This window comes from Lipophrys pholis (genome assembly GCF_963383615.2).
Source record: "Lipophrys pholis genome assembly, chromosome: 15".
Classification (NCBI taxonomy): Eukaryota; Metazoa; Chordata; class Actinopteri; order Blenniiformes; family Blenniidae; genus Lipophrys; species Lipophrys pholis.
The window spans coordinates 3,168,507-3,188,338 of record NC_137642.1 but is presented as its reverse complement, the minus strand read 5'-3'; positions in this window follow the sequence as shown (position 1 = coordinate 3,188,338).

Here is a 19,832-nt window from a genome sequence, read left to right as displayed (position 1 = left end):
GGAAGAAAAGAAAAAAACATTTCCAGGCTTGAATATCAGTGAGTGTGATGGTCATTGATTCTGGTTTCACTTCCTACCTGATTGAAGTTCTTCAACATTTTTGCAGTTGAGCTCCTTTGACTCGTTCATCCCACAGCAGCACAGACAACTTCTTCTCACATCTGATCATCTACGAGAGAAAAGGAGGACAGAGGAGGAGAGCGTAAACTGGAGTGGACTGGTATGAACCAGCAGGTAAAAGACATTTTCTCAGATGGCCCTCCATGACTTTTATCAATGGACTTTATTAAGAAAATTCCTGTGTTGTATTTTTTTAAATCATCTGAACCTTTCTGAATCCCATCTGTTCTTCAAGATCTTAGTAAATACTATGCCCAAACTTGGCAACAATTTAGTTTTTCAAAAGACATATATTTGAATAAATACAATTATTTGATATTTCTCTGAGGACAAGATTAATGTTAGATTTACAAGACCTGAAAATACAGAAAGTATCTTAAAATAAAAAGTCATGGCGGGTGGCTGACGAAATGCCTCTGCAGAACGTGCTGCAGATATCGTGATCTAACCAGCTCATGCAACACCTTTAAACACACAAAAAACCTTACAGTACACACTGCAGCTTAAACACATCAAGATATTTAATGGCCAAAGCTCAGGAGAATTAAAAGAAAAAAGAAAAGCAGGAAAATAGAGTTTTCATGTTCAGGTGAAGAAAACATTTACCAGCCAGGTTTTCTTTTTTAATCGTTAATGCAGTTCAGACGGAAAATCCAGTAATCCATTAATGGCCATCGTCTTAAAGTGGGTAAAAAAGCTTATAAATTGGTGTTTTGGCCACACTGTCCACTCTGCAGGACTGAAAGCAACACAAACACAATAATTATAATTCCTTTTAAATGAAAGAATTATCGTTATCATTACTACATAAAACATTACGTTAAATGATGAATGAATGAAAGCAAATGATGAAGCAAAGAATTTCAAAATATTTGTTTTAATAACATTTATGTGTATTAGCATCTCAGATTAGCTGCTCTGCTAACCGATGGCTTTCTGATTAAATCCAGTCATTATGGGAACACGCTTCTTCCACAGAGGGCACAGTTAATTACAATTCCACCTATACAGTCGCTCAGCTTGTGTTTTGAGTTCTAAATACACACGCGACTTCGAGGTGAAGTAAGAAGAGTAAAAAAAAGTGAGTTGAAGGTGAGTAAAGCTCAAGAGGAGGAGTCAGCAATTCCCAAAACTAATCTGGGTGTAATCAGGGCACTGCCCCAGTGTCCTAACCCCATCTACACACACACACACACACACACACACACACACACACACACACACACACACACAGCCTACCCATAACCCCCGGTGTGTGGGCGGTGGTGTTCCCTTGACCCACTTTACACATCTGGGTGAGCGGTATTCAACTGCACCCGCCCAGCCAGGTAGAAAACGAACACACACACACACACACACACACACACACACACACACACACACACACACACACACACACACACACACACACACACACACACACACACACACACAGTGGAAGTAGAAAATCAATTTCAGCAATTTCACAATATTGTGTTTCAATAGTTCTTCCTGGTGCAAATGGTATAAAACACCAAAAGAAGTTGCATGAAATGCTGCAGGTAGATCGGCAGTGACGCTGCAAATTTTAGCTTCAGGTGCAATCCAGCAAACTGTAGTGCGAACTACAAACTAGCTTCATGCACAGTGTCATTCAGATTATAGATGTGCAACACTTTGCATACGCCACCAAAACCAGACAATACGGCATTGCTCCGTGTGTACTATTCACTTTTGAATTTAACCACTTCTTCAATAAAGTGCACATTGAATACGTCACCATCTGGGTCATGTGTGGAGTTTCTTAACGTGTCCTGCGTTGCTTCGGCATGTAATGTATAAAGACATTTTGGAGGTACTGGTCGAGCTATGGAGAAGTTCTGCCGAGAGCATTCGAGGCTGCACAAAGTGTTTGCATATTCTTTATGGTTGGAGTGTAAATTTGAACATTTTCTACATTTGAAGATAGACGAAAGACTTTTCAAAGCGTACAACTGGTTCAGGCCTCCCTGGATCATTTTCTAGTCAGGCTGCCATAGGTTAAGACTGTCACTCTCACTTCTAAAAGCAAGAAGCTGAATCAAACTTCAATAATTGGCCCAATTTCACCATATATGAGTCGCCCTACCAGGCCATCACCGCCGAGGGGTCAGGGGTTGTCTCACCAGTTGCAGCACTGGATGTAAACGTGAAGCTTGTTTTTGGGTTTTTTTCTGTTACGTTGCGTCTGTATTTTGTTCTGCAGAGGCAGGAAGCAGGAAAAGGGCAGATGAAGAGGGCGGTGGGCTCTTTAAACGGAGGGTTCGAGCCGGCTGCATCGCTTCCAAAAATACCAAAACTTTTGAAGTGTGTTTGTGTTTGAGGCGAGAGAGCAAAGGTGTGCTTCTGCGTTTGAGGCAAATAGCAGGAGTATACTCAGTGTGTGTGTGTGTGTGTGTGTGTGTGTGTGTGTGTGTGTGTGTGTGTGTGTGTGTGTGTGTGCGTGTGTGCGTGCGTTTGTGTGTGTAACTCCCTCATGCCAGTTTTAAAAACCATCCGTAGCCCAGGTAAATGGCATGCTGTCCTCTGCACATGCCCAGTGGCTTTGTCTTTCTCTTCACAGGGAAGAGTTCAGAGGGCCAGTTAGCACCGTTCACAACAGACCCCCAGGCTTCACACACACACACACACACACACACACACACACACACACACACACACACACACACACACACACACACACACACACACACACACACACACACACACACACACACACAGAGGGAAATCCATGCAAAAAGATTTCCTGGAGCATACACATCGAGTACGGGGAAGCCACAAACACATTCACACATGCTCACGGGGGCTCTCGTAAATTCATGCAGCGGCAGCAGTTATGTACACACACACACACACACACATACACACATATGCACAGTTGGCCCATGGCTAGAGTGTTCAAACAGGCGTGATATTGAAATCCAGCAGTCGGGAGAACTGTGGGTTCTGCTGAGGTCCAGAGCAGGTTATTGATCAAGGTTAGTTTACTGTGAAAACTCTGCCTGTGGCCAAGAGGTGTGTGTCTGTGTTTCTGTGTGTGTGTGTGTGTGTGTGTGTGTGTGTGTGTGTGTGTGTGTGTGTGTGTGTGTGTGTGTGTGTGTGTGTGTGTGTGTGTGTGTGTGTGTGTTTAGACTCATTTTACTTGCTTCATAAATCTGTGTATTGTCAAGAATAAAGAAAGTCCACACACGTTACAGTGAAGCATTTATGATTCTTTGAATTACAATATGTTGAAGCCCACATATTGCATTTTCTTTTCCACTTATTTACAGAAATGAAAAGAGGTAACTCCATTCAACAAATATTAATAATTTCAGAATTAGGTAAATGCACAATTATTTTGAGTTGATCACAATTAACTGACTCTTTTATGTGTTTAAAATATGGTTATTTTGCATTTTGGAATAGAATAGAATAGAATAGACATACTTTATTAATCCCTGGGTGAAGTTCATAAAAATTGGATTGGTTATGAAGTAACACTATCAAGTGCCTGTGACCTACTTGTTTCAGTAAAGTAATCCAAATATCCCAAGTATTTCCATTGGAATAGATCCCATTGTAACTTAAATTAGTTTGGCAATATTTGAATTGTAATTTGCATGTTATGGTGCAAACTGAGCTGTCAGGAAATACTTGGAAACGAAATAGGATTTTTCTACTTTTTTCTCACTAAAACCGACCTGTAAATGGATCATTAACACTCCCACAGGTCTAAAGACATTGTGAACAGTGAAATCTGCCTTTTTTATGACTGCACCCAACCAACATTTATTATTACCCTGTTTTATTCAACTCAAACAAAAGGAATGGCAAATATTATTAAATAAAGGTGTCCCTTTGGCCACTGGGTGACAGTGGTGTTCTCCTTCCTTAACCATTTTTGTCAAACAGGAAGTCAAGCCAAGCTTTTCTACTGTGTTAGCATTGTTGGTGAACACGCATTAATACATGAATTGGGGAAGGGTTGGTTGGTTGATTTTTTAATCGATTGGTTGGTTGGATTTTTTATTTGGTCGGTTAGTTGATTTCTTGATTGTTAGTTTGGTTGATTGGTTGGTTAAAGTCATTCAAGTGAATTAATTCTCTGTGAGATCTTGATCATATTTTGGTTTCTGAATCCAAAAGAAAACTTTGGTCTCACTGTACAATGAAATAATTGACATATGATCCAAATATATAAGTGGACACATGAGGAGCTCTACACTTTCTAAGTGGCTTCTTCTTCTGATGTTTTTATAATTGCATCCCTATGGAATCTGCAGAAAACACAGCTGTGTCGTTTACATAGTTGTACTCAGCAAACTGTGACTGATTGAATGGTGGCAACAACAAAAAGTGTCTGCAGTGCAGCTCACGCTGGAAATGTCCCAGTTTGATGCTCTGACACTGGTTTGTGGATCTTAAAGCACTTAAAAGTTTCAAATTCAAGCTTTTTCTTTTTTTTATTAACCTGAAATAGAATCTATTAGATGAGATTTCTGTGAATGATTCTTCTTAATCTTTATTGCAGATAGTGATTGAAGCTACTCTGGCAGCAGACCGGACAAAGCTAATCAAGAAAATGTTCAATCAAATTATTAAGCACATATCAAGGTAAATTCACAATTCTTGACATTTAACATCCGAAGTGACAAATGCCAAATAAAATGAACAGAGCTGTCAACTCGTACATTCAACCACATGTTTAAGCACATTGTTTGCCCCGAGCTGATCACTCAGTCTGGTGTCAAACTTTCTGTATTTTCAAATAAAAAAACATTTGAGACCATCTCTACTAAAAGTTTGCACATAAAGAAAAGCAGTGAAAACTTGTGAGTGACTGCATTCATGAAGTTGAGTTATTTTACACATGTACCTCATTGAGTTAATCAATGGAGGGACATGTAATGTGATTTACAATGTCTGAAATTGTTTATGTTGTTTATAAAAATGTCTGTTTTTGCCATGTTTAAAAAGTAGGTGAAATCCATCCATTACTCATTGTCACATAATTTTGGTATAATTTATTGATTAGCAATATTTGCCTTGTCATAACCTGCCCTACTCTGCTTCTGAGTGGCTCTTCAACCCTCATGTTGCCCGGTAAACAAACATTAACCAATCAAATCAGTGAATGCAGTGAGTCATAGCCAGTTAGAGGCCAAGTAGGGCGGGTCATGGCTTCACCATCCTTGGGAAAGAGACAATCTGCCTCGTAGATATTGGAAGTGAGTGCAACCAATGTTAACTTAAAAATAACTGAGCATTATACCGTATACCGATGTAGACCCTGGACTACACCACTGGTTGTATCCTTTTTTAGGTCTGGTGGGTTGTTGTTTTTTTTAGTTGATCAGTTTGCAAAATACAAGCAAATTTATCATGCAGGATGCATTTACAGGATGCATCTGTTGCACCTGATACAGAGAATATGTAAGTCGGTAAGATTCTGGAACAGTAGCTGCTGGATGAGGATTATCAATGCCGCAGTTACGTCTGGATATAGAAAAATAAATCTAACTTATACATCAATGTGATTTACTTTTTTCTCTCTCTCTTTACGATACATTTCTTTACAGGTGCAACTTATAGTCAGGAAAATACACCACATTCAAAACCTTGTGTTAGTTTTTTTAAATAACTTTATGGATATATTCACTTCTTTACAGAGAACTGTTCTAAATCTCTTCGTTTTCATCAAACAAATCTGTCTCAGTCAGTTGATGTGAGAAACAGTATTAGCGAGCCTGACACTGACAACAAGTACAATGCGGCTCCTATGTCCGTAAAATCAAGGACTCAAGCACAAATACAGCAGGACGTTTGCAGTTCCACTTTTGTCATCAAAGAGAGCTTTTGCTAAAATCTTCCATTATGGTGAGAGCCAGCAGGCATGTAACATCAAGTTAAATATGGCTGCAAGATGTCAGGTGAGCAGGGGATATGTGATACTGTTGTCGCGTATTGCTATAAATACAAACACGTCTGCAGATGTTAATGTATTTGTGCATGGTTTTGTTTTTTTTCCTTCCATACTGGATGACTTTTGGCCTAATGCTACCAATTGATTCAGTTCATTGATTAATCACATTATCCATGACCATGGGGCAGCTGTGTTGGTAAAGCGGTCATCTCCCAATCGGAACATTGCAGGTTCAATTCCCATCTCCACCTGTCCACCTGTCAAAGTGCTCCCAATGAATGGACCGAGAGATTAACTGAGTGATTAGTGATTAATGTGATTAACATTGTAAAGTGCTTTGAGGACTGCTTATGTGGTGGAAAAGTGCAATATAAGTGAAATCCATTTACCAATTTTCTAGTGATGTAACACTATTAGGTACTCTAGTTCCGCTCAGCTTGTCTACGTGGTTCCTGACATAGTTCTGACATTAGACATCCTCTGAGATTGTGGATGAGAAAGACCTTTCACTCTGAAAAAGCCTTCAGAACATAGAAGTCTTCAATCATGGAAATCAAAGAGAAGGCAAAGCTTCGGACCCCCCATGGATCGCAGGTGCCCCCCAAAGGGGTTGATGTTTACACTGACACTGACGGAGACGTTGTAAATTTTTAAGCTATATAGTAAAAATTAAATGTGTTTTTGAAGTAGAATATACGTTAATGCAAAGAAAGTTCCATTGATAATCAAGGCTACATCATTATGATGTGTTTGAAACCAGAATAAGAAGAAAAAGAACACCTCGATAGTTTATGATGCTCCGTATTGTAGTTTGACCTCTGGCAGGTTAACATCTCCAGGCTAAGTTCATTGTACACAGAATACAAAAGCAGTCTGACCTTGAATTGCAAAACACATGTGGAAACAAAGAAAGAAAGAAAGGAGCCGTTTCTGAGTAGCCATTCAATCACAGGTTCATCATGTTATAAGAAATGTCAGCGGAGTCTTTAGCCGACTCCAGAGTTCAGATGTGAGCTTTACAAGCTGAGCTTCTCCTTCACTGCTGGCGAGGGACCACTCGGGGGTTTGTTTTTTACATGTTCAGTAAAACTACAAAACTTGGCTGCTGATCCACTAATGTCTCTGACATATTGCACAAATGTTCCAAAACACACACACACAAGACTTTTGTTGAGCAAAAACTGGTGTGTTAAAGTGTCTTTAAAAAAAAAAACAGTGTTTAAATAAAAACACACAAAAAAACACACATGCACACCTTTACTATACATATAAGTGTGCCGTAGGAGGGAAAGATCTTGCACCCTCAAAGTAGGGGAAGTTTACCCTCGCTGACACACACACACACACACACACACACACACACACACACACACACACACACACACACACACACACACACACACACACACACACACACACACACACACACACACACACACACACACACAAACCTCATGCATACACATGCATCGCTTTCAGAGGGGCTGGTATGTATGTGGGCTGCTTTCTTTATCCCTTCATAACATGCCAGTGAGATGTCAAAAGCAGCACAAAGTTCTGACCTTCTGCTTCTCTCTCTCCCTCTCTTTCTATTTTTTTTTTACTTCATCTTTCACTCTTCTCCCAACACCACATCGCTTTTTCTGTTATTTTATCCAAAATCTTCCCCAGCAGAGGCCAGTGAATTTGAAGCTCAGGTCTCCACAACATTTCTCTCACCTTAAAGTGCACCGATACTTAACTTTCATGAATTCTATTGTGTAGTTTTCTGAATATCTGGCCGATTAAAAAGTAAATCTACAAGGGTCAATCTTTCTTGTGGCTTTGTGGTCAGCGGATTCACCTCTGTGTTCACTTTAGTGATTTGTGAATTGATATGAATGTATTGACACTTCAGATACTGAACGTGTCTCTGGGGATTGATTTTCACATTAAAACATCGATCATGAGGCAGAACGTATTAAAATATAAAAAATGAAATTTGTGCAATTCATTATAAATTAAAGTGATTGCAAACTTTGTTTTCTTATTGTCTGATGGGATTTCTTTCATGTTTCATACAATTGGTTCCAGACACCTATTTCACTGCCAATAATGGTTGATTGTGGAATGTTCAAAAATGTGTGGTTTCACTCACCAAAAACGGTGGTTTCATGTGGAGAGGAAGCTTATCTACAAGAAACTTGTGCAAATACATCAGAAGTTGCCTCCATGTGGACCACAACAGTAGATGCTAAGACATAAAATGCTAGTAGAGGCTAATAGATGCTAACAAGTACTTACTTCAAACTCCCTTTGCAAAATTACTATCCAGGTTGTCCTCTCCCTCCGAGCCATGACTACGTCCATACAGTACTCTCCTCCTCTTTTTGGGGGGAGTTCTTTCCAAACACATAAATGCCACAATGCCTACGCGTTGTGCAATACTTGATTGCGTAATTCGTGGGTTGCGAGTCAGCGTGTGCATTCATCATATAGACTGCATACAGCAAACATCACGCCATGGCTTAGAATATGTCGTACAGTGTGACTTATAAGATTGTTAAAATCACACTGGAAGGCTTAACAGGAATGCAAGTAACCCAATCCTACATGGTTTGAGTCAAAACCAAAAGAATGAGATCAAGCATGCAAGCATCAAAAAGGAGCATTCTTGTGACACAGGAGTTTGACCAACAGGAAAACATTCGAGCCACAATTCCTTTATTGATAGAAACTAGTTGAAGTGGTTCAAGCTTCAGATTAAGGCACTGTTTATGATCAACCTTTCAAGTGAAAATGCACTTCTTTTGCATTTTTATTTCTGAAAAATGTTGTGTTTTACATAGGAATGGCAGAAATGCCAAAAACGACATAGTGAGCACGAGTTGCTGCTGCTGATTGTTTTGTAATGAAAACACACACACAGAGAACAATGCGCTATCAACATTAACAATGAGAGGACACGGACATTCGTATGGACAGATGATAAAGTTGGATTGCTCTCTATTATAAAACTACCAAGTTCCAGCAGAATATGTACTGGGAGCAGTGTGGCCACAGTTACTATGAAAAAGTAATCCAATTTACTAATTACCAGTTACTCCTTTAAAAAGTAACTTTGTTCCTTTACTGATTACTTGCTTTTAAAAGTAAGATAGATTACAAGTAACATTTTAGTTATCTGATTACTGCTTTGGAAATAGTAACACGTTAGATTACTAGTTACTGAAAAAAGTGGTCATAACAGAGTAACGCACTACTAGTTAACACGTTACCGGCATCACTGACTGGGAGTCATGACATTCGAGCATGTGCAGATGAACTATTCACCACGGCCGTAATGGACAGTAACAGTATTTCAGTAATGTTGTGTTTTCTCCCGTTTCCACGCCTCTGAGCACCATTGTCATGGAAATGGACCCCTAAACACAATGATAGTTTCATGTTTTCACCTGAAAAGGTTGTCATGTAAATGGGGCCTGAGACTCGTCCTTATAGCCTCCTGTTAGAGGAATGCCGGGCAAAGTCAACTGTGATGACGTGGACTTGCTGGAGAGATTTTGTCACTGTGGCTCGTCTCCAGCTCCAACCAGATTGCAAACAGGAAGTTACAAAACATGGAGATAAAGACACTTCTTTGATTTACATTGCCAAAAGAACCCCGTGTTGACATGGAAAGAAGATGGATGGATGGATGGACGGACGGACGGACGGACGGACGGACGGACGGACGGACGGACGGACGGACGGACGGATGGATGGACGGACGGATGAACGGACGGATGGATGGATGATGGATGGATGGATGGATGGATGGACCAGAAGCCATGAACTAAAGCCGCCCCAGGTGAAAGCCTTTTGCAAGACAATTGATTTTGAGGAGGATTTAATGTGATCTACTATTACATAAATCCAATTTCAGCATACAGTGTTTTCCAGCTTGAATTTAGTGATGTTTTCAAATTAATAAATTTGATTTGAAATGTTGTTGTTCATCTTAATTTCAGAGTCTAAAATCAGCTTCAGGTGGCACAAAGTACTTTGTTGCAAATAATGTTGCTGCTTTGCAAAACCGCCCCTACGCTAAAAGTCTCAAATTGAAACAAGTCCTCACACACCTGCTTGCACACACACTCACACACACACACACACACACACACACACACACACACACACACACACACACACACACACACACACACACACACACACACACACACACACACACACACACACACACAGTGCTGTGTATTCATCCCATCTCTCTCTGTCCGGTCACAGTAATGGATGGTGAATCTGTTGCTTACTCATGCATACAGCTGACAAATTGTCCCCCTCCGCCCGCCGCCGCCACGCCGCCACTGTGTGATTTGTGAGAGACGGGACGCGACAGGATGAGTCGGCAGCTCAGATTGAAAAAGGGCACCGCGGATGTGGGCAGACGAGTCCAAAAAGGTGCATTTTGAAGAAAATTATATATCTGAGGGCTCACAGGCCGCCGCAGTGTGGATGAGCTGCTCCTGTGTGTGAGTGCATGAACGTCTCGGTAAGATTAGAGACATGCCACACACTTTTTTTTTTATGACCTTGCAGTGCGGTTGACTATGAGAATTTCTATCCGAGTACATCAGCTCGATGGTATACAGATGCATACAAATATGTGCAAATCTTTGAGGTGCACAAGAGCTTCAGACTTCAGTGAACGAACAACTCGTCCATGGACAACTCGTCCATGGACAACTCGTCCACAAAACTGCAACCCCAGACAACTTGTCCATGTCATTCTGGAAAATCTCGTCCACGACAATTTTTTTCAGCATTATTGATTTGAAGGATTGGAGTTGAAGTATATTTGACACATTTGGATGGAATATTAAATATATTTGACACAAAAACAAAAGCAGTGGTTGATTTTGCTCTGGGCGAAGTCGGCAGCTGCCCAGAGCACAAACTCAACGGGGGCGCACCGAGCACTGGCTCAGATACGGTCTTCAGAAATACGGTTTTCATAAATGTATTTCTGAAAACAAATAGCTACAAAACAATGTTTTAACTTTTCAACTGCACAGCCTGACAGCTTTGAGTGATGTGTTCAGGTGCATCACGTAAGTACGCTTTCCGACATGTTAACAAGCTGCGGGACCCAGACAGTAGCGAGGCTACCTGCTAAATATGATTAACATATCACTGATATTCATATGTTAATCATATGATAGTTAAACAAAGACATATGATACTATACTAAATATATATGGACATATAGTAGATATATGAAAAATATCTAAAACATCAGTTAGAAATAATATGTAAAAGTACATTGTACAGGATTTATTTTCTCCCCAAAATTCTGAAATCTCATCCGTTGGCAACTTGTTCGTGGATGAATTGTCCTACAATCCAGACTTCTGAGTACATTCTCTTAACGTGCACCAGGGCCCATTTAAAGTGTATAAAATGACCCACATACAGTCCTGACAATGTTATTTAACCCACATACGACTAACTGCTCCCTGGACCGATTATTATGATATAACCCAAATACTCTCCAGTAGACTCCCCTGCTGCTTCTCTTCCTGGGAGTTAACCGACTCATTTAATTTGGCTTTTGGAGATTTCACTTGTGTTCAGTTGACCCCAAATATGTAAGGCAGCTACTGAAGCTACAACCCATAATACGGTTTCCGATTTCTGGGGTTATATCAGCTCTGTAATGAAATTTTCACCGTTTCTGCAGAAGAGAAAACCCACAAGTACCTAATTTCTTTAAAAACTGACGCTCATTTAACATGAATCAACTTTTTATGAAGGTCGATAACTTTTTTTGTAGTTCATCTGTTTTTCAGCTCCTTACTTCTACATTTTGTATTCAGTACTGCTTCTATCACCAAAACTTGGAAAAACTGTCACGATCAACTCATTGGAAATTCAATTTCATGGGAAAAGAGTTGTAGGAACCACAAAACACATGATTGATGTTATGTTTGGATGAAAAAGATTTAGAAAGGTGATTGAGGGTTGACTCATTGATCTCAACCAATAGATTAAATTATCAACCAATAAACATTTTTTCAGCTATAGTTGAACAATGTGGATCAAAGATAAATTTGAAAAAAACAAACAAACTGTGGAACAAAAATGCCAGTCACTTCTTTAAAACATAAAGGTTTTAGGGGTTTGGAAGTATTTTTTTTTTTATTATTCACAAAGACGTTTCACGACCTCTGTTGTATCTTTTACATGTTTAAAGACCTTTTACAGTAAATTCCACAGGCCAGAATGGTTGGCCGGTTGTGGCCCAGGGGCCATATGTTTAACCCCCTCTGCTTTGAATTATTAAGGAAACAGCATTATTTACATGATTGGCTTTTTTTCCATGATGTCAAATCAACACTTCAAGAAAAACCTGTACATTGATAGCCGCCATTTCTGGTCAATGAACACTTTCTGGCAGGTTTCATGTCTGTATTTGTTGCTCTTGTGTGTTTGCATTGTTAGGGCAAATATTGCAGTAATATATTCCTCTTTCAACTATGGCATGGAATAACAATTTTTTTGCAATTTTTGGTAATTGTTCAATCCAGATATTACTTTGATTGGTAATTGGGTTTCACATATATGGTGCTTTTACAGCAGTCCCCAAATCAATTTCCACCGTTAATCACATTCACTCAGTCCAAAATGTATCCAGGAGATAGCATATCAAAACTTCAACCTTATCAGAGATGAATGCTCGAGCAACCAAGCCACAACTTTCCACTTTCCAAATAGAAACCGTTATTGTGCAATTCTGATGCATGTTTCATGCCAACAGTTGGTTCTCGGTATACTTGAAAGATGAAAAAAGGCAATATAAAGTCAGCAGAATGGACTTTTGAATCATCAAATAGATTGATACCTGATCAGATCAGTTTACCGTGACATGGAATCAACTGCTCAATAAGGATAGATATTCAGAACTATACAAATCCTCATGATGGCCGCTGATGGACATATAGTCTAGTAAATTCCACTCATATATATGTATTCAACCGGGTTCTCTCATTATAGAACATAATTTTACACACAAGTGGTCGGATGTGCTTTCAGCTCTGTTCTGCAGGAAACGGAGTAATTTTAACTTGACAGATCGAGGTCTGTGAGCCAAATCTCAGGAACTTCTCCACCGTCTGAAACAAAACTGGTGCTCATGGCGTGATCCTTAAATTCACAGAGCTTTCATGAATTAGTTAACTTTATGACAAGCTACAAGCCATTAGGAGGAAGTAAAAAGACAAAGAGGGGAGGTGAAATGGACCCCCGCTGATTTAAAACACGACACCAACTCCTTTGTAGTTCCTTACATGTCCAACGCTGTTCTCTTTCACTTTAAAGTCATAAACATCTCATGGGCAGGGCTGCACTAGGCCTTTGCCATGTTGCACATTTGCACATTTAAGGAAGAAGAGAACGATTCTTGCACCTCTTTCTCGGCCTTTCTCTTTCTGTCTGATCGTTGCTCGAGGCCCGAGACGAGGCTGTGATTAAGATTAGCAGAGCAGCGCTACTGACAAGGCAGCTAAATCTATGCCAGCTGACAAACCTGGCAGTCGCAGTGTTTGGGGAGGGATTGTTAAAAATGAATCAGAAGAGAGAGGGAGAGAGTTTGACTAATAAGCGTGGAGGGAGACGAGGAGCCGGGTCAGGAAATGAGAGTGTTTTTCTGGACAGGGCCGGGGCGGCTGATTGGGGAGGCTGATCGGTTGTGATTCAAGGCAGATGCAGGGGGGTTCTCGCACAGCTGAGTCAGCTTTAACAACGGAATGTGTACATATTAGCAGCAAGCACATCTGCATATGTGGCCGTTTAAGGCCGACTACACAATCTGTGTGTGCTTGTGATGTGGTGTGAGTGGCGCACGGCCCATAGGGACTCTTTCAGACAAACAGGCTACACTTGCAAAGTGCTGAATTCACAACACTTCAACAGCTACCGCTTTGCCACGGTGAAACCGCCTGCCACTAGTCTCCACTGTCAGACACAATATGGTGTCCATATGCTGGCGATGGCATCCAGATGAGTGGATATGAGGGGAACAATGTGATGCGGAGCCATGTGGGGTCTGATTAAACCACTCAAACTGTGCTCATTTAAAGAGTGGCTTCACAATTATTCTCGGCTACCTTAAAGTGAAGCGATGAAAACAGCTCTGATCCATCCAGTGATGAACACAACACCTCTGAAGGTGTGCTGTTGTAAATGGCGGATTTTGCTATGCGCAAAGTGGGCAGCTGCCCAGGTTGCAAACTCAACAGGGGCACACCGGCTCGGATACAGTCTTGTGACTCCGCCCCCTGTCTGCGCAGACAGCTGTCAGCTCCTGCGGTTAAAACCAGACCAACATCGTGGCTCGGACACAAACTTTCTCTTTTATTTATGAAACAGTGAAGAGAAATGTATTTCTGAAAACAAATCAGCTGTGCAGTTGAAACGTTAAAACGCCACATTGTAGCTGACAGCTTTGAGTGATGCGTTCAGGTGCATCACATAAGCGCCCCTTCCGACATGTTAACGAGCTGCGGGGCTCATACAGAAGCTGCGTTACATGCTAAACACGATTAAAATATGACTGATAGTCATTAGCGAGTTGGAACATGCATGCGCAGGGGGGTGTCATGTGCGCAAAGAGGACCATTCTTCAACCAGCCAAGTACGCCACTGGCGGTCGTACGTGGCACAAAGATGTTAGAAGCAGAGCTGATACTGACTCTTTGGTTTATTTGGACCGAAAGTGAGGAAAAGTCTAGAAACTATAACTGAGTTCCTGGTGTGTTTGCACTCCAAATGTTAAGTGAGAAACAATCATTAAACAATCAGGATATGTAAATAAGCAGTAAAAAAAAAGAAAAGAAAAGAAAATAAACATCTGTGTATACCATTACACATAGACACAATTTACGCAATGTGTTAAAGTGAAAACACAACATTTTTGTTTACACGACAACGGAGCCACTTTTTTGAAACACTCGACTCTGTTTCCACCTAAACTGGAGAAAACGACAGTTTCTGGAAACGCTCGGACTCTCTCCAATGTCTCCATGTAGATGCTGGAAACATTGCTACTACACATGCACACATTTACTTGTTTACTTTTCTGTTTTGATTAGTTCCCCACAATTAAAATATAAAAAAATATTTGTACAATTTAAATTGTAATGCTAAAAGTAGGCACTTTTTTTAAAATTTACAAATAAAATATGAATATAGGTGCTGTCAGGTCTGGCTAGGAAAGAGAACCATCGAAAGTTTCAAGAAATTACTTATTGAAGAATGCTAAAAAAGATCTGCACCTACTGTCTGCAGATTGTTGTCAGTATATGATAATAAAGAAAAATAAAGAAATAAAGAAAAATAATTTAGAAACATATGTGCATGTGTTTTCATTTACTTTTTCATCACTCAAACACTGAATTGGCCTTCAAATCGTATTGCAGTGCTAACAGTGGCTCCCCAGCTCAGCTTGAGCTTTAGACCACACAGTGGCCAGTGGCGTTAGTGGCTATTTTTTCTCCAGGAGAAAATAGAAAATCCCTACCCGCTACCCGAACCACAATCCGTCTGTCTGTCCTTTATTCTCCTTCTATCCCCTCACCCCGACCAGAATAGCAGGAAGCCTCAGCTGCTGAGTCGGGTTCTGCCAGTTTCTTACTGTTAAAAGGGAATATTTGCTTTCCACTGTCTTGTTCATGTAGAATTGTTGGTTTTTTCCTCAGTAAAAGTGCCTTGAGATTCCTGTGCTGTATTTGACGCTATAGAAATAAACTGAATTGAAGGGTTACTGGAGCGATTCTGTCCAGGTGACTCAGGTGTCCTGTCAACAATTAAGCCAGTATTCATATCAATATTAACAAACAAAAACAAGTTGTAGTTCAGTTGTATAAGGAGATATCTCGAGGTTGTGAAAACAGACCAGAAGACCACCTCTGAGGTCTTGACAGACTCACTTTGTCTTTTAACAGGAAAAAAAAAAATCACCCTTGTCTTTCCAATGGACTTTCCAACAAGTTCATTTCATCACTTAATCACAACTCGGGGCTTGTTTTTTGTGCGTGTAGCCAATGTTTCCATAGCACTGTGATAAATAAAGACATTGCTGAGCTCTTAGGAACTCATGATTCTCCTGAACGGGGCCCAAAATAGCAATTCTGTCTGTGAGACAGCAAGGTGGGTGGTACTCTCTTGTTATCCTGGGTAGCACCGTGTCCATTGGTTTTGGACGTCTCTGTCACGGCAGGTTTGCTCGAGAATTTGCTCAATTAATGCATTTAATCAATTAAATTCAGACTAGACGTTAATACTTAGTATTAGTAATACTAAGTATATTTTTTACAACATACCTTTGACATTTCTCAACTGTGTTCATCAGTCTTCATCAACTGTCGAAACACATCAGAGGTATGTTGTAAAGAATATACTTGCCTGAAAGGAAGAAAGCTAAATATTAACGGAGATAGTAGTTTGACTTCACCTTTTCAGAGGGCCCAACAGAACTTCAGACAAATCAATTCTTAGCCGGGGAAAACATAAAATAAATTTCACCTGCTGTGACGGACTGCAGAACGTATGATATACAATAAAGATAGATTTTAAATATACTGTGCTACCTGAATTTTAGCTACCAACTTTACTTCCAAAAAGTCACAAGTATCAATCTGTAAAGAACATCCAAATGGCTTCAGATAGTCTCAAGTGGTGACAAATTAACAACTGTTTGTTCTCCACCAGAAATCAAGAGAAAAAACATGTTTGATCACATAAATGTTCCATTATGACCACCAGCATTTAAAAATAATGCAGCTTGATCAGCACTACTATACATTACTCTCTCTCTCTCTCTCTCTCTCTCTCTCTCTCTCTCTCTCTCTCTCTATATATATATAGAAATATATATATATATAGAGAGAGTATATATATATAGAGTAGTATTGGTGTCTGTCTGATATTCCTGTGTAAACGTCTATAGGTTTGAAAGCTCAGATATTAAAATGATTCAGACCGCAGAGAAGCAAAATGATCAGAAAGTGTTTCCAAAGACAATTCGGTGTGGAAGACCTAAACACACTCAGCATTTCTGTGATGGCGTCCAACCACAGAGAAATGTAACCCTGCAGATCACTCAACGCAAAGACGAGCCACTTTAATAATCCCTGTTTGTGTACTTATTTATATATTTGTGTGTGTGTTGTTGCCGCCTGAGCGTCTGTCTTTTCTGCCGCTCTACACCCACCACCTTGCAGTTGCAGATTAGGCCGCTTAGCGCTCACCGCGGGGCGAGCTAATCACCACGGAAAGCAAGAGGCTGGGGGGGGAGAGCAAGAGAGAGAGAGAGAAAAGGAGAGTGGTACTTACCCCCCACCCGCCCACCTACCACCCCAATCCTACCAATCCCGCCCCCGTGCTGCCCGCGGGGCACCGTCACGGTGACAGCGGTGTGACAGTAATCTTCCACTGACACTTCTCTCTTTTTTCTTTCTTCCTTTTTCTATGTTTTAATAGAGTGGGGGGATATGGTGAGCTGGTAAGGAGAGGGTCATTGTCAACACCCCACTCCCCCAAAGGGGCTGTGACACTTAGCGATTGCCCCCCGGAGACGGCAAGCGGCGACGACACCACCGCCAGGAGCACAGAGTTGGCTTTCCCTCCCTCGCCGCTAAAAATAGTTCCACACAATGCATCTGATAATAGCTTTATGCAATAATGCAGCAGCGCATGGTAATGTATCCACTCAGCGTCACCTCCGCCGATAGAGGAAATTACTGTTGGGTTCGGGGGGCGTGTGGAAAAGTGTCAACGTGCATCTCTGATGGACACCAACAATATGGACACTTGGGGTGAAGAGTCACCGCCAACAAACACAGAAACACACCAAATGTCAACATGAAACTGGGAACTGTAGTTGTCAGTAAGAAATCATCAGATTACAGCAGAACACGTGGTAATGTATCAGATTTCAGATAAATACAAACCCGTATGCTGACGAAACTTGTGCTTCAAAATAACAGTGCTCTTTCTTTTGCCCCTGATTTACACCAGCTCTGACTGGGTTTTTGTGGGGGGGGGGGGGGGGGGGGGGGGTTCCATCACATATGCATATGTACACCTCTTCTATGCCCACATGTGCTTGTCTCGAGGATATGTTGTAATCTGTGTTGATGCTTTAAACGTGCCTGAGGTGTTTTTTCCTAATTACAAACTGTCCTCCCTTAGAGCAGTCTGAAATCGGCCTTTTTTCTCCTCTTCTCACCTCTTGTTGTCTCTTTTTTCTCCCAAGCTTCACATGAAATTTCGTTGTACTTGTACAATGACAATAAAGTTTTATTGATTGATGGATGGATGGATGGATGGATGGATGGATGGATGGATGGATGGATGGATGGATGGATGGATGGATGGATGGATGGATGGATGGATGGATGGATGGATTGATTGATTGATTGATATGCAGTTTGCTGGCTTTGCTATTTTTTCCATGATTCTTGTGTTTCTGACTGCTTTGTATCCAGCAAGAATGAAATAAAGAGCGGTCAATGGATTCAAATATTTAAATGATTTAAAAGCAGAATTTTTCTCACAATTACAATTGCCTCTTGCATTTTAAATTCAATCATTTTGAATACACAGCGAATGGAAACATGATTCATCAATTTGCAAAAAATGTGTGTGTGTGTGTGTGTGTGTGTGTGTGTGTGTGTGTGTGTGTGTGTGTGTGTGTGTGTGTGTGTGTGTGTGTGTGTGTATGTGTATGTGTGGTGTGATGAACTACTCCGTAAAATGGTAAATAGACTTCCCTTATATAGCACCTTTCAAACGCGTGAGCAGCCCCAAAGCGTTTTACATTTGTCATTACATTCACACAACAATGTGGGCTGCAGCCATGCAAGGCGCTGTCACTCCAATTTGGGGTTCAGTGTCTTACCCGAGGACACGTCAGCATGTGGACATGGGAATCGAACCTGCAAACTTCTGATTGGGAGACGACCATTCTACCAACCAAGCCATGGAGTGCAGATTCATTCGCATTTATACAAATTCAAACATCACACTGCAATGACATTGCTGATTGACACCAAAATTCAGTGTTTCTGTTCTTAGGAAAAATAAATCTTCAGGATGAAATGCAAAATTCAATCAAGGACATATATCATGGCCACAATTAGGTTAGTTATGACATAAAAAGATAAATGCAGAAACAATTTTGAGGGGGTTATAATGGTAAAACTGACTGTTCTATACCTATTTTTTGACTTGAAGAATCCTTTCAGGAGAAATATATATATATATATATATATATATATATATATATATATATATATATATATATATATATATATATATATATATATATATATATATATATATATATATTGGGAACACAAACAGTCGGACATTAAAAATTAATTTATATTGAATTATGTTGCCTCGTGTCAAAGATTTGGCCGAGTCAGTGTGACTTGGTTTGTTTGATATTTTCTTGGGGGGATTTCTGAAGATGACGACTGAACATCATATGTGCATCCCTTGCGAACAAACGCTGAGTCATTCTAGCAGAAAAAAAAAAAACACCTGTGATTGTCCCTGTTTTAATTGGTGCGTGGAGGAATTTATCTTCTTGTAGGAGGGCGTCAGTAAGCAGAAGGTAGCACTCCAGACAATAGGAGAGGGGGAAAAACAGCTAGATTTAAGAGCGGTGCGCGCCGAGCATCTCCATAAATCCTAATATTCCACTCTCACAGCAAAAGAAAGGAAGGAGAAGAAAGGATGTGTTCTCATC